Here is a 23,155-nt window from a genome sequence, read left to right as displayed (position 1 = left end):
ATTGCTGATAATTAGAACTAGAGGGGCCAGGTTTACTCCCATCGTCTATGGGTCCCCCTGATCTGGGATGGAACTGTGGGGCCAATTGGTTACGTGCTTCCATGATAGTGGAACTGGTAGGGGGGCCTTCAAGGTCACTTAGAGGGTAAAATTGATTGTGGGTGCTGATATTGTATTCCGAGTACTCTCTGCTAGTGATTCTGGGTCCAAGATTCTGAAACTCTCGAGGCCTACCCTCATAATAACCTATGTTAGGGTCATAATTAGGGCCATAAGGGTGGTCTGGGTGGGGTTCAAAGTTGAAAATACGGGGAGATGGCAGGTGATCTTTATACCCATTATATTGATCATGTGATCTGCCCCCAAAAGGGTGACCACCCATGGGTCTTTTGTTGCCAGAACCTCTACCCCTCCCTCGTCCTCCATGGTTGGAACCACCTGTCCCCCGAGATCGTCTTGGTTGAGAGGGCGGGTAGTAAGGTGGAGCGCCTCCCCTCTCGCCCACCCCTCGTCTGGAGGAAGAGGGTTGTGTTCCCTGTTGGGACCTGCCAGAGGGGCCATTATGGCCTCCCGGGAAGGGCCCGGAAAGGTTGGGTTGTGATGGAGGGGGGGCATACACCATGGCTGGGGGTAGTCCTCCTGGGTTAGATGGACCCCACTCCATATTTTCTGCTGAGTTTTGCTCAGCTAATAATTTTTTTTGCCATTCAAAAACTACTGCCCCTTGGTAATCTAATAGATCTCTATTGTATTTCTTTTTCTTTTTGATTCTCTGATCCCTTTCCTCCTTTTCTAATAAGGAAAGGAGGGAGAGCGATTTTTCTTTGTAATCATTACTCTCCTTAAGGGGGCTTAGTTTCTCTTTGATGCTTTTGATTTCATCATCTAACCTAGTGAGTTTAGTTTGTTTACGACCAATGAGAAATTTTAAAAAATCTATTCCCGCTGTATTAAAATAACTAAACCACTCTTCTAGTTGGACATCGCCTTTCTGTGGGCTGACCTCCCATCTGAGACTTCTAGGCACCATACCCCCTTTAACATAAGTGTCAAGATAGGCTATGTCCCACTGAGTGTGTATTTCAGATATGGTCAAATTCTTAAGTCTTGTGAAAAGGCCGCTGAGGTCTCCCTCATCCTCTTTGTATGACTCAAATACACCATCAGTGTTAAACTGCCTAGCGGCTCTGTAATCAAAAACATCCATTTGAGGGAGGTTTTAAGTGAAACCAATAAAGGACACTGGTTGTGGGAAACCTATAAATAGCAGCAGTATTACAGCCACAAAATGTGAGTAGACAAAATAAACCATAAAACAATACCGCGCTAACTTAAAGGTTGTTCTACTAATGATTAGCAGAATAGAATATATAATAAGCTGCAGTCTTAAAGTGAGGCGTGCACACAAACATATAAAGAAAAATCAAAAAAAGACTGCGCTAAAAACGCATATTGAACACATATTGAACACATATTGAACACATATTGAACACATATTGGACTCATTTCTCTGAACATTTTCACTTATTTTTGATATTTTTTGAAATTCCTTGCAATTGTTGTCATTTGGTTTTTATTTCACCTTATTATTCATTTATTCTTATTGTATGGTTTTCAGTTACTTTTCAATATTCAATCGAATGTTGCTTTTTATTATTCACCTAATCATATATGGTGTTCAATATGCGTTTTTAGCGCAGTCTTTTTTTGATTTTTCTTTATATGTTTGTGTGCACGCCTCACTTTAAGACTGCAGCTTATTATATATTCTATTCTGCTAATCATTAGTAGAACAACCTTTAAGTTAGCGCGGTATTGTTTTATGGTTTATTTTGTCTACTCACATTTTGTGGCTGTAATACTGCTGCTATTTATAGGTTTCCCACAACCAGTGTCCTTTATTGGTTTCACTTAAAACCTCCCTCAAATGGATGTTTTTGATTACAGAGCCGCTAGGCAGTTTAACACTGATGGTGTATTTGAGTCATACAAAGAGGATGAGGGAGACCTCAGCGGCCTTTTCACAAGACTTAAGAATTTGACCATATCTGAAATACACACTCAGTGGGACATAGCCTATCTTGACACTTATGTTAAAGGGGGTATGGTGCCTAGAAGTCTCAGATGGGAGGTCAGCCCACAGAAAGGCGATGTCCAACTAGAAGAGTGGTTTAGTTATTTTAATACAGCGGGAATAGATTTTTTAAAATTTCTCATTGGTCGTAAACAAACTAAACTCACTAGGTTAGATGATGAAATCAAAAGCATCAAAGAGAAACTAAGCCCCCTTAAGGAGAGTAATGATTACAAAGAAAAATCGCTCTCCCTCCTTTCCTTATTAGAAAAGGAGGAAAGGGATCAGAGAATCAAAAAGAAAAAGAAATACAATAGAGATCTATTAGATTACCAAGGGGCAGTAGTTTTTGAATGGCAAAAAAAATTATTAGCCGAGCAAAACTCAGCAGAAAATATGGAGTGGGGTCCATCTAACCCAGGAGGACTACCCCCAGCCATGGTGTATGCCCCCCCTCCATCACAACCCAACCTTTCTGGGCCCTTCCCGGGAGGCCATAATGGCCCCTCTGGCAGGTCCCAACAGGGAACACAACCCTCTTCCTCCAGACGAGGGGTGGGCGAGAGGGGAGGCGCTCCACCTTACTACCCGCCCTCTCAACCAAGACGATCTCGGGGGACAGGTGGTTCCAACCATGGAGGACGAGGGAGGGGTAGAGGTTCTGGCAACAAAAGACCCATGGGTGGTCACCCTTTTGGGGGCAGATCACATGATCAATATAATGGGTATAAAGATCACCTGCCATCTCCCCGTATTTTCAACTTTGAACCCCACCCAGACCACCCTTATGGCCCTAATTATGACCCTAACATAGGTTATTATGAGGGTAGGCCTCGAGAGTTTCAGAATCTTGGACCCAGAATCACTAGCAGAGAGTACTCGGAATACAATATCAGCACCCACAATCAATTTTACCCTCTAAGTGACCTTGAAGGCCCCCCTACCAGTTCCACTATCATGGAAGCACGTAACCAATTGGCCCCACAGTTCCATCCCAGATCAGGGGGACCCATAGACGATGGGAGTAAACCTGGCCCCTCTAGTTCTAATTATCAGCAATGGGGTTTTCACAGGCCAGGCCAAGGCACCAAAAGGCCAGCAGACCAAAGAGAGGAACTAGAGGGGGGAGGCGATTGCGATCTAAAAAGGAAAAAAGCATAACCAATAATGGTATATTCAATTTAAGTTCTGTTTCCTTAAATGATTCTGAAAAATCTTTACTCAACAAAGGTCTTAAATTTGCACCACCGAGAGGTTTGAAAAAGTTTCAGACTTTTATAGATGTGCACAAATTTGTCCGCAAGGTCAACATTAAAAGGTATTTAACCTCTAATCCTATCACTAATACTACAACTGGTTCCAATGAATACCGTCACTCGGGGTTATCAAATGCCTCCCTTTTCAACCCTCCCGGGGCTATAGCCCCCTCATTGAAGGTGTTTAAAGATCTAGTCCTTAAGGATTTGGAGCAATTACCCCTCAAAAGAGTATACTTTGATAAAAACCTGAAAACTGGTCTAGATTCTTTGTGTCACAATAAAAACTTAGTCATTAGACCGGCAGATAAGGGGGGTGGCATTATAGTTTTGGACAGGAATGACTACCTTAAAGAAATGTCTAACATCCTGGGGGATCGTGACACCTATACCCCCCTTAGATCAGACCCAAAAGCCCAATACAAAAAAGAATTGGAGGCGCTAATCAAGTTCGGGTCAGAACAGGGGATCCTAGATAACAAGGAGAAAGCCTATCTGGTACCAAAAGCCCCCCGTACCCCTGTTCTTTATTACCTGCCAAAAATTCACAAACATCCTACCTGCCCCCCGGGACGTCCCATTGTGAGTGGAATTGATTCCATATCGTCCCGGGTGGGCAGTTATATAGATTTCTATCTACAACCATTAGTTACCAAGATGCCGTCGTACTTAAAGGATACCCGTCATGTAATCAATTTACTTTCTAACTACACCCCTGGGCCCAATTGGTGGTTGGTGACAGCGGACGTTGCCTCATTGTACACCATAATACCCCACAATCTGGGACTGTTTGCAGTTGAATATTATCTCAGACGAGATTCGTCATTGTTTGATGAACAAATATGTTTCATTATGCAACTACTCCATTTTGTGGCTACTAGAAATTATTTTTGGTTTGGGGGTCAGTTTTACAGGCAGGACAGGGGGGTCGCCATGGGGGCAAAGTATGCCCCCAGCTTGGCGAACCTCTTCATGGCCTTGTGGGAGGAGGATGTCATCTATGCCCAACAGAAACCTCAGGTGGTGTTGTGGGCTAGATATATAGATGACATCCTCCTCCTATGGAATGGCGATCGTGAAGATCTCGATGCATATATGGTGGGGCTGAATGATAACGACCGGGGGATCCGACTTTCATATGAGGCCAGCCAGTCTGAAATTAATTTCTTGGACCTAAAGATTGGTGTGAAGGATGGGGAATTTACCACAGCCACCTTCTTTAAAAACACAGATCGAAATTCCTATATACCGACGGACAGCTGCCATCATGAGGCCTGGTTGAGGTCTGTGCCAAAGAGCCAATTTATCCGTTTAAAACGTAATTGTTCTAACCATGCTGAGTTTTTAGCCCAAGCGGATATTTTATTAAAACGTTTCCTAGAGAAGGGTTATGTGGAAACATCTCTGAGGAATACATTAGATGAAGTGGCCAAAATCGATAGATGCACTTTACTTGAAACTAGGAAGCCTCACCTTGAGAGGGTACCCGTAATTCCCTTTATTACCACCTATTCCTCCCAACATAACAATGTAGCTAAGCTAATAAAAAAGCATTGGCATGTTCTCAAAAATGACCATGTGCTTGGTCCTATCCTTCCTGCTAAACCACAGGTAATCTATAGAGGTGCCCCCTCTCTCAGTAATAGAGTGGCCCCAAATGTCCTAGATCCTCCTCTTACTAAAAAAGGATTTTTTGAATACTTGATTGGTTTCTATCAGTGCAGGAGGTGTAGGGTATGTTCTCTTAGTGGTTGCACACATAGAAGGACACATAACTTCATTTCCACCAGCACTCAGATGGAATTTGAAATTAGATCATTCATTACATGTTCCACAGAGCGAGTGGTGTACCTTCTTCAATGCCCTTGCGGCCTACAATACGTAGGAAGAACCAAGCGCCCCTTATCTGTAAGGCTTAACGAACACATTACTAACATCCTCACTGGTTTCCCCAAACACCCGGTCTCAAGACACTATCTAGAAGCACATGATCGCGACCCTAGGAAAACCATCTTCCTTGGTATCGATAGGTACACTCCACATTGGAGGGGGGGGTCTGTCATACGAGGAATTTCCAGGCTCGAGATGACCTGGATACACAGATTGAAGTGTTACACCCCCTTTGGGCTCAACGTTGATGTAGATTTAAACGCCTTTATAGATAATTCTTAAATCAATATACTATATCATCCTACTATCCTACCATTATTCCATCCATAATACTGAGTCGGGTCATGAGGGGTGACATTTCTAATACAATATCTGGATATATATTTTTTTTATATTTTTTATATATATATTTTTTATTGTATTTTCATTCTTATTTTTATTTTAGGTACATTACAATTTTTTGTATTGACATGCTGTCTATAAAATCTTGTAAACTCTCTTTGATTCTCTGAAGGCGTCAGTAGGTCCTTTTATCATCATTCTTTCTAATGTTCAGATATCATAATTATATTAGAAAAATATTTTTAATTCAACTTATTTACCAGTTTTTCCTCCTACATAATAATATGTGGCTTTGAGTGTCAATTCCATTCGGCCCACTAGATGGCGTGTATAGGTTTAGATCATGCCCTCTAATGCATTCTATTATTCTATCAATCTAACCCTTCCCTCGTAAATAGGAGTTTGTGATTGGCCGACGAGGGTAACGTCAGCCTTTCCCATTGCTATTCGATACACACATCCTTTTCTAACAGGATGTTGTGATGACGCCATCCGAGCTTCATAGCGAGGCTTGGTTTCGTTTTGTCTCTATAAGTAGCGATGAGTCAGTGCGTCGCCCGTTCCCATGACGACGTCCAATAGGACGAAACGTACGTCGGAAGGTCGACGCGCTGACGTCATCGTTTCCATTCTATCGAACGGGTGTATGCTAGCCGGCCGGCTGTTTTTTGTGATACGATTTTAAACCTACAATCTATGTAAGTGCTTTTACCTATTTTACAATAAAATAACACTATGGAGGAAATTCCTTTTATTTCTGGGTTCCCCTGGTATGCTGTTTGAGGTCCGGTCCAGGAGAGTTCCTGCCTACCCCTTTCTTGCGAGGAGGTCCATAGAGCTGTGCCCCCCGTGTGGATATCTAAAGATAAGCTAATATCTAGCTTACCTATGGTAAGCGTACATCTTATGAGGTGGAGGATTTCTCACTGGGTGCTGAGTGTTTAACTGGTTAACCGTTTGATCACCTTTTATCAGCTCTGTTTCCAGGGACTCATTTCTCTGAACATTTTCACTTATTTTTGATATTTTTTGAAATTCCTTGCAATTGTTGTCATTTGGTTTTTAAACTCTATAACAACTCATGGAGGGGGGAGGAAGTCACAGTTTGGCCTTCAAGCTCAGTTCAGTGTTAGCCTATGTGGCCATTCACATTGGGCGTTTAGATCCATATTTTAAGAGCAGCATTTAGATGCATAAAGCCCCAAAGCTGCATTTGGAGAGGAGATTATCAGCGTAATTTCCACATGAACGTGCCTAAGTGTGTATAAATGCGTGTTAAAGCACGTATATTTATTCTAGTGGGTAGAATATGTAAACATTCTAGCCAATAGAAGGATTTTATGCTCAAATTTTTCTAAATGCCGTACACCTGTAAACGCCAATAAACCCGCATACAGGTAAGTGAAAATGTAAGATTAGAGGCATTTTTTTCTGCCAGAATATATTCAGTACATAAATTCATAAGCCTGTGTGCATGAAGCTGTTTGCTGGTAAATTGCCAGGAAATGACAGCACCCGGTTGTCTCATTCTGTTAGTAAACACAGTGACTGGTCAGTCCCTTCATCTATATTAGACCCTTATCCTAGATGAGGATCTGATATAGATGGTAATAGGAGACCCCATGCTAAAAAAGAAAAAACAAAAAAGGTTCCCTGTAAAAATACATACCAGACCTTTATCTTTGTCCGATGTTGATGTCAAGGTGAACCCCACAAAAAAAAATATTATTAGAAATAAAATTTTAGAAATGGTCACTGCCAGCCCCTCTATTATAGCCAGGCATACCACACTGTATAAGTATTTTATGAAAACGAGGCATGTAAATACCGTTTTAGAGATATCTTCAGGCCGGTCACATGAATCATGGCCGGTCTCCAGGGCTATTGCAGGAGGGACTGAGTGCCCATGTGACCTCCCCGGCTGACGTCGTGAGTCATGTAAGCGGCCTGAAGATAGAACCAAAAAGTTATTTACATGCCTCATTTTAATAAATGAACGTTGCTGCCAGGCTCATCCACCTCACAAAAGGCTCAGCGTCTGCTATACCCCTCTGCCAATCCCTCCATTGGTTACCACTCAACCAATGAATTAAATTCAATATACTAACCATAACTTACAAAGCCATCCACAACCTGGCCACCAACTACATCACTTACCTAGTCTAAAAATACCAACCTAAACGTTCTCCTCGCTCCTCCCAAGACCTCCTGCTCTCTAACTCCCTCATCACCTCATCCCATGATCACCTTCAGGACTTCTCCAGAGCCTCTCCCATCCTCTGGAATGCTCTACCCCAATCTGTCCAACTTTCTCCTACTTTGTCCACTTTCAGACGATCCCTACAAACTCCTCTCTTCAGAGAAGTCTATCTGGTCCCCACCTAACAACTGTACATTTATTTTCTCCATCAGCACATCCCCCACAGTTATTACCTCTTGTATCTCTTGGCCTTCCTTCTTAGATTGTAAGCGATTGTAAATGAGCAGTGCCCTCTGATTCCTACTGTATTAAAGTGTATTGTATTTGTACTGTCTACCCTCAAGTTGTAAAGCGCTGTGTAAACTGTTGGTGCTATATAAATCCTGAATAATAATAATAATAATAATAATAATCACAAAAGTCAGATCACTTTGCCACCAGGGTAGGCAGTGGGCAGCCCTCTGGAGCTAAGGGGGAATGCTGTGTACTCTGATTAAAGGGAAACAATGATGTAAGGGGGTCTCTGGTCACCAGACCCCCTCCTTACACAAGAGTCCACAGAGCTCCCCCTTACTTCACCGTCCACAGAGCTCCCCCTTACATCACCGTCCGCAGAGCTCCCCCTTACATCACCGTCCGCAGAGCTCCCCCTTACATCACCGTCCGCAGAGCTCCCCCTTACATCACCATCCGCAGAGCTCCCCCTTACATCACCGTCCGCAGAGTTCCCCTTTACATCACCGTCCGCAGAGCTCCCCCTTACATCACCGTCCGCAGAGCTCCCCCTTACATCACCGTCCGCAGAGCTCCCCCTTACATCACCGTCCGCAGAGCTCCCCCTTACATCACCGTCCGCAGAGCTCCCCCTTACATCACCGTCCGCAGAGCTCCCCCTTACATCACCGTCCGCAGAGTTCCCCTTTACATCACCGTCCGCAGAGCTCCCCCTTACATCACCGTCCGCAGAGCTTCCCCTTTACATCACCGTCCGCAGAGTTCCCCTTTACATCACTGTCCGCAGAGTTCCCCTTTACATCACTGTCCGCAGAGTTCCCCTTTACATCACTGTCCGCAGAGTTCCCCTTTACATCACCGTCCGCAGAGTTCCCCTTTACATCACTGTCCGCAGAGTTCCCCTTTACATCACTGTCCGCAGAGCTCCCCCTTACATCACCGTCCGCAGAGCTCCCCCTTACATCACCGTCCGCAGAGTTCCCCCTTACATCACCGTCCGCAGAGTTCCCCTTTACATCACCGTCCGCAGAGTGGACCCTGATGTAAAGGGGAATCCTGATGTAAAGGGGAACTCTGATGTAAAGGGGAATGCTGCAGACCATGTTGTAAGGGGGAATGCTGTGGACTCTGGTGTAATAGGGAACTCTGATGTAAGGTGGTCTCTGGTCACCATAGCCCCCACTTACACCAGAGTCTGCAGCATTTACCCTTACATCATGGTCCGCAGCGTTCCACTTTACATCAGAATTCACACTTACATCAGGGTCTGTTCTCTGCAGCATTGCCCTTTACATCTGAGTTCCCTTTATGACAAGGTCTGCAGAGTTCTCCCTTGCACTGTAAGGGGAAATCCTGCAGACTCTGATGTAAATGGGAACTCTGAGGACACTGATTTAAGGGGAAATGCCAGAAACTCTGATGTGGGGTGGGGGCTCTGGTGTCCACAGTCAGGCTAAGTACATGTGCATGTATTAGAGATGTAATCAAGACAGCCATCAGAAATAGTGGGGCCCCTTACACAGCTTTAGGCCTGAATGATAACCAACATTCCCCAGGGCCCACACACTGGCCATCCCAAAGAATCCGCCTAATAGCCATCCTACCAATCCTTCAGTGCCTCAGCCCCCCTCACACCTGTACGCTCGCAGCCCCCCTTATACCTGTGCGCTCTCAGCCCCCCCTCACACCTGTGCGCTCTCAGCCCCCCTCACACCTGTGCGCTCTCAGCCCCCCTCACACCTGTGCGCTCTCAGCCCCCCTCACACCTGTGTGCTCTCAGCCCCCCCTCACACCTGTGTGCTCTCAGCCCCCCTCACACCTGTGTGCTCTCAGCCCCCCCTCACACCTGTGTGCTCTCAGCCCCCCCTCACACCTGTGTGCTCTCAGCCCCCCCTCACACCTGTGTGCTCTCAGCCCCCCCTCACACCTGTGTGCTCTCAGCCCCCCCTCACACCTGTACGCTCTCAGCCCCCCCTCACACCTGTACGCTCTCAGCCCCCCCTCACACCTGTACGCTCTCAGCCCCCCCTCACACCTGTACGCTCTCAGCCCCCCCTCACACCTGTACGCTCTCAGCCCCCCCTCACACCTGTACGCTCTCAGCCCCCCTCACACCTGTATGCTCTTGTCATGGAAATTTGGTTGTATGCAGAGCACACAGCCAAATCTCCTGTTTCTAATAATAATAACAATTTCGTCTAATGATATAAATGCATGTTACCTTTTGAAAGTATGTCTGCCCTCTCGTTCCCCATCCCTTCCAGTAAACAGACATCTGCTCCTTTCTTACATTCTCAGCTCAGCATGACTGAATTTCTCCAACTTGCATGCTCTTTTATTACCTCAAAAGCTTTCACAAACCGGAAGTGATGGTTCCAACAGCCAATCACTTCTTACATTGCAAGTGACATCACAGGAAATGACCACAGGATGTGAATGACCATATAAGGATGTAACAGGATGTGAGAATACAGAAACCCTTCCAATAGGGTCAAATACAGAACCAATCAAAGACATGTATACATTCAAAATAGGAATACAGTAGTGACATGTGCAGACGGTGGTGTGCAAAACCATGTGGCAAGCACATGGCTTTGAACACAACCGTGTGCACACTCCCACTGTTACCAGTGATGCGAACCGTACAAAACCATGGCTCAGTGAGCCATAATTTTCATATAGTTATGCTATAGTCCCCATGTACGCAGACATGTATGCTCGGAGTCATTAATGCAGTCGCCATGCGGTGGCCAAGCTCTTGATGAATGCATAATCTAACATCCCTAAGAGAGCAACAGTTCTATCGTGTCCACGGGAAGGTTTCCACGTCCAATGGTCTTCCACCAGCGTCTGTATGTGCGAATACCCTCACATGAGAGTATTGCAGCAAAACTGACACTGGGAGGCATCTGACAATATACATTAATAAAATTTTCCACAACACTATCAGCCCCCTCTTCACACCTGTATGCTCTCAGCCCCCCTTCACACCTGTACGCTCGCAGCCCCCTCACACCTGTACGGTTGTAGCTCCCCCTCACACCTGTACGGTTGTAGCTCCCCCTCACACCTGTACGCTCGAAGCCCCCCTTCACACCTGTACGCTCGTAGCTCCCCCTCACACCTGTACGCTCGAAGCCCCCCTTCACACCTGTACGCTCGTAGCTTCCCCTTCACACCTGTACGCTCGAAGCTTCCCCTTCACACCTGTATGCTCGAAGCTTCCCCTTCACACCTGTATGCTCGAAGCTTCCCCTTCACACCTGTATGCTCGAAGCCCCCCCTTCACACCTGTATGCTCGAAGCCCCCCCTTCACACCCGTACGCTCGAAGCCCCCCCTTCACACCCGTACGCTCTCAGCCCCCCCTTCACACCCGTGCGCTCTCAGCCCCCCCTTCACACCCGTGCGCTCTCAGCCCCCCCTTCACACCCGTGCGCTCTCAGCCCCCCCTTCACACCCGTGCGCTCTCAGCCCCCCCTTCACACCCGTGCGCTCTCAGACGCCCTCATACCTGTACGCTTGCAGCCCCCCCACATGTGTATATATGACACACACACAGGCACACATGTATATAACCACCACCCCCCTTTACTTGTAAGATGCTCTTCCTAGGCCCAGCTCTTGTTTCCACATGTGGCTGAGACACAGCTAGGAGCTGCAGTCCATGATACATTACAGGCAGCACACAGAGGAGTGCACATGCAGAAAGTTGCCAGAGGTGGCAGCAAAGAGCCCAATGTGTAAAGGCAGGCATCCCAATACTTTTGGTAATATAGTGTAGTTTAGATATATTACCCAATTTTTTAAATGGAGTAGCACCAAGTAATTAGATACCAAACATGTCAAGCCTTTGGCCCCTTTTACACAGGGCAGATCCCCTCAGTGGAGTCCGCCAGCTCAGCGGGAGATTGCTCCGTTTATCTCCGCTGAGCCGGCAGATGACAGGTCCGTCTCCGCTCACTGAGCAGGGAGGGACCTGTCAGAACCCCACTGATTTCTATGGGGAGATCAGATGAAAACGGACAGCATGTCCGTTTACATCAGATCTCATCCGATCCGCCAAGATGGATAGCGAACGCCATACGTCTGTTTTGAGCAGATCGGATGGCAGGTGGGTGGGCGGGCTTATCGTGTGAAAGGGGCCCTAAATTTGTGCCTGCTCATGAAACAGCAACAAACTTTGCTATTCAATATTTTCCATAGGCGGTATTTAACCACTTGGCGCACAGTCATGTACCTGGTAGGTCATTGTACTTCTTTTGGTTGTGCTGCAGGCATCACCCCGGTACTATTTTGTTTTACAGCCAGTGGTCGGCTCTCTTGTATAAGTAAAAAGAGTGGTTGCTATTACAAGCAGTGGGAGGTGATTTCCCCCTTCCTGCTGCCTTCCACAGCTCTCTCAGGCTCTCCCATCCAGTGGCGTTGCGTGGGTTGTCAGCACCCGGGGCAAGGCAAGTAATTTGCGCCCCCCCCCCAACCTGCGGACTTTTAGCTATCCCTGAGTCCCTTCAAATACAATAGTACTGACCTACATGATTCCTATACTGACCACTACACTGAGAACTACACTGTCCACTACACTACATTGTCCACTACACTGACCACTATACTATACTGACCACTACACTGACCACTATACTATACTGACCACTATACTGACCACTATACTATACTGTCCACTATATTACACTTACCACTACACTGACCACCATACTACACTGCCCACTATACTACACTGTCCACTATACTACATCACACTGACCACTATACTACACTACACTTGACCACCATACTACACTGACCACTATACTACACTATACTGACCACCATACTACACTGTCCACTATACTGACCACTATACTACACTACACTGTCCACTATACTACACTGTCCACTATACTACATTACATTGTCCACTATACTACACTACACTTGACCACCATACTACACTGACCACTATACTACACTATACTGACCACCATACTACACTGTCCACTATACTACATTAACTGTCCACTATACTACACTACACTTGACCACCATACTACACTGACCACTATACTACACTATACTGACCACCATACTACACTGTCCACTATACTACACTATACTGACCACCATACTACACTGTCCACTATACTACACTATACTGACCACCATACTACACTGACCACTATACTACACTGTCCACTATACTACACTATACTGACCACCATACTACACTGTCCACTATACTACACTATACTGACCACCATACTACACTGACCACTATACTACACTGTCCACTATACTACACTATACTGACCACCATACTACACTGTCCACTATACTACATTATACTGACCACCATACTACACTGACCACTATACTACACTGACCACCATACTACACTGACCACCATACTACACTGTCCACCATACTACACTGTCCACTATACTACACTGTCCACCATACTACACTGTCCACCATACTACACTGTCCACTATACTACACTGTCCACCATACTACACTGTCCACCATACTACACTGACCACCATATTACACTGTCCACTATACTACACTGTCCACTATAATACACTGTCCATTACATTAACCACTACACTACACTGTCCACTATACTACACTATACTGACCACCATACTACACTGTCCACTATACTACACTATACTGACCACCATACTACACTGTCCACTATACTACACTATACTGACCACCATACTACACTGTCCACTATACTACACTGTCCACTATACTACACTATACTGACCACCATACTACACTGTCCACTATACTACACTACACTGACCACTATACTACACTGACCTCCATACTAAACTACATTATACTGACCACTATGCTAACCACTATACTATACTACACTAACCACTATACTATACTACACTACACTATACTGTCCACTACACTGCCCCCCATAGTGACCACTACACTGACCTCCATACTATATTACACTACATTGTCCTGCCTACAGTCTCTCTCTCTCGCCCCCCTCCCTCCCCCTCCCAGTAACAAGACTCTCACTCACCTTCTTATCCTGGCTGCATCGATCCGGATGATGAGGAGAACACAGCGGCGGCTCACGTTCTTCTCTCCCCTGTGCTCTGCTTGCTGCCATGTTCAGTATCCAGCGCCCTGTGATTGGGCGTATGGGGGTCATGTGCGGAGGCGGGACGCCTCACATGACCCCCATACACCCAATCACAGGGTGCCGGACACTTAACATGGCAGCCGGAGCCCGGGGACACAAAATTAGAAATTAGGAGGAGGCAGCCAGTGACACATACTGGCGCCCCCCTAAATATCGCGCCCAGGGCCACGGCACCCCCTGCACCCCCCACGCTACGCCACTGCTCCCATCCCACCCAGAGACCCCAGCAACCAGCCGGCATGTGCTTTTGGTCCCGCACACACGCAAATAGTGATTGTCCCACACATATAGCCACAAACATCAGATCATGGGCAGTAAGGCCTGATTCACACCTATGCATTTTTAGTGCTTTTTGCATTTTGCAGATTTGCACTACAGAACGTGTTCCATATGAAACCATGTTAAATGGACTATAGTGCAAATCTGCAAAATGCAAGAAAGCACTAAAAATGCATAGGTGAGAATCAGGCCTAACTCCAGCACCAGACCTCCTCTGTAAATCTAAAGAGGTAACCTGTAAAGTCTTTTAAACGTTGCCTATGAATAGTAAAATTGATGATGTTTGTCGCCGTTGCACAATGTGTACAATTTTAAAGTGTGACATGTTTGGTATCTATTTACTCAGCGTAAAATCATCTTTTATATTTTACAGAAAAATTGGGTTATGTCGTTTTTTTAAATTATTTTTATTTAAATAAAAAAAGTGTTTTTTCCCCCCAAAAAACTGCATTTGGACAACTACTGCGCAAATACCGTGTGACAAAAAAATTGCAAAACCCACCAATTTATTTATTCTAGGGCCTCTGCTTTAAAAAAATATATAATGTTTTGGGGTTCTAAGTAATTTTCTAGCAAAAAAAAAAGATTGTTACATGTAAAAAAGAAAAGTGCTAGAAATGGAGCTAAAGTGGTTGAAAATCAGAAAAAAATACAACAATGTCTTCAAATGCAATTGTACTTCTGTGTCAATTTGGATCCCATGTCCTTGCGGTGGGGTGGGGGAGGAGCTCAGTGCTGAGATATATCAGAAATGAGCAGTGTATGGAGACGCTCTGGCAGGGATCTCAGTAATTACTGACATATGACCGGTAGATTATACAAACTCCATAGTAAAATCATTTTTCTCGGCTTCTCCTCTATCCGGTATATTCTGTGCGGAGAGTCAGTATATACGGGGTGGAGGGGACAGAACATAGAGCAGCCAATCAGAAGCCTCTACTCATTGACATGAATTGAATGCCCTTTATATATCTCCCTCTCTTCTGCCCACTCAATATTACTCCACTTACCACCTCCTGCTCATTCTAAGCCCACACAGTATCACCACGTCCATTCCACCACAGCATCTGCGCTCCTATAAATCCCACTCCCGCCTTACCACCCTCACCCTCCTACTACTCCTAATGTCTGGGGACATCGCACCAAACCCCGGCCCTCCCACACCCAATTTCCAACGCCAAGATCGGCCATCTACCTCCTCCAACAGTAGTCGCAACTTCAACCTTCTCATCCCAATTCCCCTGATTCCACAAGTCAGCCCCCCTCTTTCATGTGCCCTCTGGAATGCCCGCTCAGTCTTCAACAAACTAGTTTCTGTCAATGACCTTTTCCTCTCCAAATCCCTTGATCTATTTGCTATAACTGAAACCTGGCTCCAGGAATTTGATACTACCTCTCCAGCTGCACTGTCCCACAGTGGCCTTCTCTGGACTCATTCCACCAGACCCAGTGGACGAAAAGGAGGTGGTGTCGGACTTCTCCTCTCCCCACAATGCACCTTCCAGGTACTGCCCACACCTCCCTCTCTTTCCACCTGCTCTTTCGAAATGCACTGCATTCGTCTTTTCTCTCCAGCTTGTCTGAGGGTCGCAGTCATTTATCGGCCTCCTGGACCAGTGTCACGCTTTCTGGATGACTTCTCTGCATGGCTACCCTATTTTCTCTCATCTGAAGTGCCAGCCATCATCCTAGGTGACTTTAACATTCCAATCAATGTTAATAATGCTACCACTTCTAAACTACTCAACTTAACCTCCTCTTTTAACCTAACACAATGGACACAAACCACCACTCACTCCAACGGCAACACTCTTGACCTTGTATTCTCCCATCGCTGCACTCCCTGCAATCTCTCCAACGCACCCTTTCCTCTCTCTGATCACAACCTTATCCGTTTCACACTCTCCTTGTCTCCTATATCCCATGCTGCCAACCCACAAACCACTACCCGCAGGAACCTTCGCAACCTCAAACCTTCCCTTCTTCACTCTGCTACTGATGGCCTTTATGACAAAATCGCACCCCTGTCCTGCCCAGACCTAACCACTTCCATCTACAACACCACGTTGTCATCCTCCCTAGACGTACTTGCTCCTCTTTCTACACGCAGAACCAGGCCCCATCTGCCACAACCCTGGCAAACAGACGACACCAGAAGTCTCAAGAGACGCAGCCGTGCTCTTGAGCGAGCATGGCGTAAATCTAAATCCCTGCAAGACTTTACCCTCTACAAATCTGTCCTTCTCAAATACAACTCCTGCCTCCACACTGCTAAACAAACCTATTACAACACTCTCATCAAAACCCTCTCATCCAAACCTCGTCAACTCTTTTCTACCCTTAATTCCTTACTTCACCCCCCACTGCCCCCTCCCACCAACTTGCTTACCGCTCAACATATTGCCAACCACTTCAATAGCAAAATCAACACAATTCGCAAGGAGATATCCAGCATTAAAATTCCTCCCCTACCCAACATATCAGGTCCAACACCACACTCAATACTCTCCTCCTTTTGCCCAGTTACCACAGAAGAAGTTGATAAACTCCTCTCCATGGCACACCTCACTACATGTCCCCTGGACCCTGTCCCCTCTCAATTGCTGCGACCACCTTCCCACTCTATCCTCAACTCCCTAACCCACATCTTCAACCTCTCCCTCTCCTCCGGCACCTTTCCTTCCCCGTTCAAACATGCACTGGTTACCCCCATACTCAAAAAACCCTCACTAGACCCCACCTGTTTGAATAACTTAAGACCTATCTCCCTTCTCCCGTTTGCCTCCAAGCTCATCGAACGCCTTGTTCATGACCAAATGAGTCGCTACCTCACGGACAACAACCTTCTCGACCCCCTACAGTCTGGCTTCCGCCTACAACATTCGACTGAAACTGCCCTACTAAAAATCACCAATGACCTAATAACTGCCAAAACCAATGGCCACTACTCCATACTCATACTTTTAGACCTCTCTGCTGCCTTTGACACAGTTGACCACCTGCTGCTCCTCAGCAAATTACACTCCCTTGGCCTCCGTGATTCTGTATTATCCTGGTTCTCCTCCTACCTATCTCAGAGCACTTTCAGCGTCACTTACAACTCCACCTCCTCTGCTCCCCTTCCTCTTTCTGTTGGGGTACCCCAAGGCTCTGTCCTTGGGCCTCTCCTTTTCTCACTCTATACCTCTTCCCTGGGCCAGTTGATCACCTCCCATGGCTTCCAATACCATCTCTATGCCGATGACACACAGATCTATCTCTCCACTCCCCAACTCACCCCCACCATCTCCTCACGGATCTCAAACTTGCTGAATGACATATCGGTATGGATGTCACACCACTTCCTCAAACTTAATCTTTCTAAAACTGAGCTTGTTATATTTCCTCCTTCACGGTCCCCCTCCTGTGACTTCACCATTAATATCAACAACACAACCATTGGTCCCTCCACACATGCCAGAGTCCTGGGTGTAATCCTTGACTCTGACCTCTCCTTCAGCCCCCATATCCAATCACTGGCTAAATCCTGCCGCCTTAACCTCCGCAACATCTCCAAAATTCGACCCTTTCTGACTAATGACACTACAAAACAACTTATTCACTCTTTGATTATTTCCCGCCTCGACTATTGCAACTCTCTTCTTAATAGCCTACCCTTAAGCAGGCTATTCCCCCTTCAGTCTATTATGAATGCTGCTGCTAGACTAATACACCTCACTAATCGATCCGTGACTGCTGCTCCTCTCTGCCAATCCCTTCACTGGCTTCCCCTACCCCACCGTGTAAAATTCAAAATGCTAACCATAACATACAAGGCCATTCACAACATCGCCCCCATCTACATCACCAACCTCATCTGCAGATATCGCCCAAATCGCTCCCTCCGCTCCTCCCAGGACCTCCTGCTCTCTAGCTCCCTTGTTACCTCCTCCCATGCTCGCCTTCAGGACTTCTCCAGAGCCTCTCCCATCCTCTGGAATTCCCTGCCCCAGTATGTCCGATCAGCCCCTACCCTGTCCACCTTTAGGAGATCCTTGAAAACTCATTTATTCAGGGAAGCCTATCCCACACCCACATAACTGTCCCTGAGCCACCCCCATCAAATCATTCTTTGCAGATATTACCTTTTGTACCACCACCCCCTCCCTTTTAGAATGTAAGCTCTACGAGCAGGGCCCTCCTGTACCTTTTGTATTGTACTGTAATTGTGTTGTCCCCCTTATACATTGTAAAGCGCTGAGTAAACTGTTGGCGCTATATAAATCTCGTATAATAATAATAATAATAATAATAATAATGCCCTCTGATGATCTGCCTTGTACTTGGCTTCCAGCACTATATGTTATGGTTGGGGAAGAATTTCATCAGAAAACATCAGTACAGGAAAGACCTGTTCTTCTATAGAAGGCCAGAGACGTTTTCGTCTCATTCTGAGATTCCGGACTGATCCAGGAAGCTGGAGGCACCTGTGCCGTGTCTGCAGGTATATATTACAGGTCGGAGGTCTCCGGTAATCAGATCATTCCATGGTAGGAGCCTTTCATACTTCTTCTATCTGACACAATTTGTCCTTAAAATTTCCCTTTCACCTTCTTTGCTCTTCATCTAAACATTACTGCAGGTAAAATACAGAGTCGGGCCGAAGGGAAGGTAGAAGAGGCGGTCGCTTTGGGCTCTTCAGCAGGAAGGGTGAGCAACACGGCAGGACATGCAACCTATGCTGCTAAACTCTATAACAACTCATGGAGGGGGGAGGAAGTCACAGTTTGGCCTTCAAGTTCAGTTCAGTGTTAGCCTATGTGGCCATTCACATTGGACGTTTAGATCCATATTTTAAGAGCAGCGTTTAGAGGCATAAAGAAAGCCCCAAAGCTGCATTTGGAGAAGAGATTATCAGCGTAATTTCCGCATGAACGTGCCTAAGCGTGTATAAATGCGTGTTAAAGCACATCTATTTATTCTAGTGGGTAGAATACGTAAATATTCTAGCCAATAGAATGATTTTATGCTCAATTTTTTCTAAACGCCGTACACCTGTAAACGCCAGTAAACCCGCATACACGTAAGTGAAAATGTAAGATTAGAGGCATTTTTTTTTCTGCCAACTTCTGCCAGAATATATTCAGTACATAAATTCATATGCCTGTGTGCATGAAGCTTTTTGCTGGTAAATTGCCAGGAAATGACAGCACCCTGTTGTCTCATTCTGTTAGTAAACACAGTGACTGGTCAGTCCCTTCATCTATATTAGACCTTTATCCTAGATGAGGGTCGGATATAGATGGTAATAGGAGACCCCATGCTAAAAAAGAAAAACAAAAAAGGTTCCCTGTAAAAATACATACCAGACCTTTATCTTTGTCCGATGTTGATGTCAAGGTGGCCCCACAAAAAAAAAAAAACTTAATCAAAATAAAATTTTAGAAATGGTCACTGCCAGCCCCTCTATTATAGCCAGGCATACCACACTGTATAAGTGTTTTATGAAAACCAGGCATGTAAATACTGTATTAGAGCTATCTTCAGGCCGGTCACATGAATCATGGCCGCTCTCCAGGGCTACTGCAGGAGAGACTGAGTGCCCATGTGACCTCCCCGCCTGACGTCGTGAGTCATGTAACTGGCCTGAAGATAGCTCCAAAAAGTTATTTACATGCCTCGTATTTATAAATGAACGCTGCTGCCAGGCTCATCCACCTCACAAACCGTTCAGCGTCTGCTATACCCCTCTGCCAATCCCTCCATTGGTTACCACTCAACCAATGAATTAAATTCAAGATACTAACCATAACTTACAAAGCCAACCACAACCTGGCCCCCAACTACATCACTAACCTAGTCTAAAAATACAAACCTAATTGTTAGGAAATGGTTCACCCTACAGATACTCAAGTTAGAGTAATGCTTTAAAATGAACTTATAAACTGCTTGTAGCAGCAGAAGCTGAAATGCACCTGCAAGGCTTATTTGCAAAAATATGTATTTCTGGTAAATGAATGTTCCAGCAGCAGCTAGCAGGAAACCGCTTGCGGTCATAAGTGAGACATATCTCGGAAGATTATTGAGAGACATTGCCCACCTCGCACCTTGGCCTAGGGCCAATGTTCTGAGTGTTATAGTTTAAGTTAAAGGTTAAGAAGGTATATTTAGATAAGAACCTTATAGTCATATCTCTAGGCAGAATACTATGCAAATATGTATGTCATATTACGTGTAACTCATGATACTTGTACTTCTGTGATTGGATGTCCTAAGGGACTGCCCCTTAGTGTTGTATACCCATGCTTCCCTATATAACATGTAACTACCCTTCCATATATTGTATTCTTGATAACCCATGATTGTCTATGGTGTCTTTATTACCCGATCGATCAAGGAAATCTCTTGGTGTCCAACAAAGTCCAGCTCGAGCAGAAGGGGCGCACTTGACCAACTGACCAGTTGACCTTTTACTAATCATTCTCTTCGCTCCTCCCAAGACCTCCTGCTCTAACTCCCTTGTCACCTCATCCCATGCTCACCTCCAGGACTTCTCCAGAGCCTCTCCCATCCTCTGGAATGCTCTACCCCAATCTGTCCGACTTTCTCTCACTTTGTCCACTTTCAGACGATCCCTACAAACTCCTCTCTTCAGAGAAGCCTATCTGGTCCCCACCAAACAACTGTACATTTATTTTCTCCATCAGCACATCCCCCACAGTTATAACCTCTTGTATCTCTTGACCTTTCTTCTTGGATTGTAAGCATTAACGAGCAGGGCCCTCTGATTCCTACTGTATTAAAGTGTATTGTATTTGTACTGTCTACCCTCAAGTTGTAAAGCGCTGTGTAAACTGTTGGCGCTATATAAATCCTGTATAATAATATAATAATAATAATAATAATCACAACAGTCAGATCACTTTGCCACCAGGGAAGGCAGTGGGCAGCCTTCTGGAGCTAAGGGGGATTGCTGTGTATTCTGGTTAAAGGGAAACTCTGATGTAAGGGGGTTACTGGTCACCAGACCCCCTCCTTACATCACCGTTCACAGAGTTCCCCCTTACATCACCGTTCACAGAGTTCCCCCTTACATCACCGTTCACAGAGTTCCCCCTTACATCACCGTTCACAGAGTTCCCCCTTACATCACCGTTCACAGAGTTCCCCCTTACATCACCGTTCACAGAGTTCCCCCTTACATCACCGTTCACAGAGTTCCCCCTTACATCACCGTTCACAGAGTTCCCCCTTACATCACCACGCCAGAAACTCTGATTTGGAGTGGAGGGGGCCTCTGGTATCCACAGAGTCAAGCTAAGTACATGTGCATGTGTTAGAGATGTACTCAGGGCAGCCATCAGAAATAGTGGGGCCCCTTATGCATCTTTAGGCCTGGGCCTGACCACCAATATTCCCCAGGGCCCGCCCACTGGCCATCCTACCGAATCTGCCCAATAGCCATCCCACCAAGTCCTTCAGTGCCTCAGCCCCCCTCACACCTGTACGCTCGCAGCCCCCCTTCACACCTGTACGCTCGCAGCCCCCCCTCACACCTGTACGCTCGCAGCCCCCCCTCACACCTGTACGCTTGCAGCCCCCCCTCACACCTGTATGCTCGCAGCCCCCCCTCACACCTGTACGCTCGCAGTCCCCCTCACACCTGTACGCTCTCAGTCCCCCCTCACACCTGTACGCTCTCAGTCCCCCCTCACACCTGTACGCTCTCAGTCCCCCCTCACACCTGTACGCTCTCAGTCCCCCCTCACACCTGTACGCTCTCAGTCCCCCCTCACACCTGTACGCTCTCAGTCCCCCCTCACACCTGTACGCTCTCAGTCTCCCTCACACCTGTACGCTCTGTCCCCCCTCACACCTGTAAGCTTGCAGCCCCCCTACACCTGTACGCTCGCAGCCCCCCTCACACCTGTACACTCGTAGCCCCCTCACACCTGTACGCTCTGTCCCCCTCACACCTGTACGCTCTGTCCCCCCTCACACCTGTACGCTCTGTCCCCCCTCACACCTGTACGCTCGCAGCCCCCCTCACACCTGTACGCTCTGTCCCCCCTCACACCTGTACGCTCTGTCCCCCCTCACACCTGTACGCTCGTAGCCCCCTCACACCTGTACGCTCTGTCCCCCTCACACCTGTACGCTCTGTCCCCCCTCACACCTGTACGCTCTGTCCCCCCTCACACCTGTATGCTCGCAGCCCCCCTCACACCTGTACGCTCTGTCCCCCTCACACCTGTACGCTCTGTCCCCCTTACACCTGTACGCTCGCAGTCCCCCCTCATACCTATACACGTGCACCCCCCACATGTGTATATATATGACACACACACACAAGCAGCCTTGTCAGTGTCATTTGCAGCCTTGTAGCCTTGTCAGTGTCATTTGTGCAGAAAAAAGCGTGCGGAACTGAACGGAACTGCGTCTGGTGTGAACTAGCACTTAAGGAAAAAAACTTACATTTAAATGCTCATCAATGCAGCCTTATCAGTGTCCATCTGCAGCCTTGCACAGTGTCCATTTGCAGCCTTGTCAGTGTCATTTGCAGCCTTGCAGCCTTGTCAGTGTCATTTGCAGCCTTGCAGCCTTGTCAGTGTCATTTGCAGCCTTGTCAGTGTCATTTGTAGCCTTGTCAGTGTCATTTGTAGCCTTGTCAGTGTCATTTGCAGCCTTGTCAGTGTCATTTGTAGCCTTGTCAGTGTCATTTGTAGCCTTGTC

General features: G+C 46.5%; 1 protein-coding gene across 8 annotated transcripts in view; it reads left to right on the top strand.

Annotated features, from left to right (window-relative positions):
* The window catches only part of LOC141106560 (NACHT, LRR and PYD domains-containing protein 3-like), a 196,570-nt gene that overhangs the window by 4,705 nt on the left and 168,710 nt on the right, over window positions 1-23,155 (top strand). For 4 of the 8 annotated variants that reach the window (XM_073597426.1, XM_073597422.1, XM_073597421.1 and 1 more), the window contains 2 exons: window positions 18,777-18,972; window positions 19,065-19,132. The exons of 2 other annotated variants lie outside the window; for them this stretch is intronic. The gene's annotated coding sequence lies outside the window, so the exon portion shown is untranslated. Of the gene's footprint in view, window positions 1-18,776; window positions 18,973-19,064; window positions 19,133-23,155 lie in introns of those variants that run through there. 2 more of the 8 variants (XM_073597424.1, XM_073597427.1) reach the window with 2 other exon arrangements.

This window comes from Aquarana catesbeiana, linkage group LG08 (genome assembly GCF_042186555.1).
Source record: "Aquarana catesbeiana isolate 2022-GZ linkage group LG08, ASM4218655v1, whole genome shotgun sequence".
In the NCBI taxonomy this organism is placed as follows: domain Eukaryota; kingdom Metazoa; phylum Chordata; class Amphibia; order Anura; family Ranidae; genus Aquarana; species Aquarana catesbeiana.
This window is presented reverse-complemented; position numbering and strand designations above follow the sequence as displayed.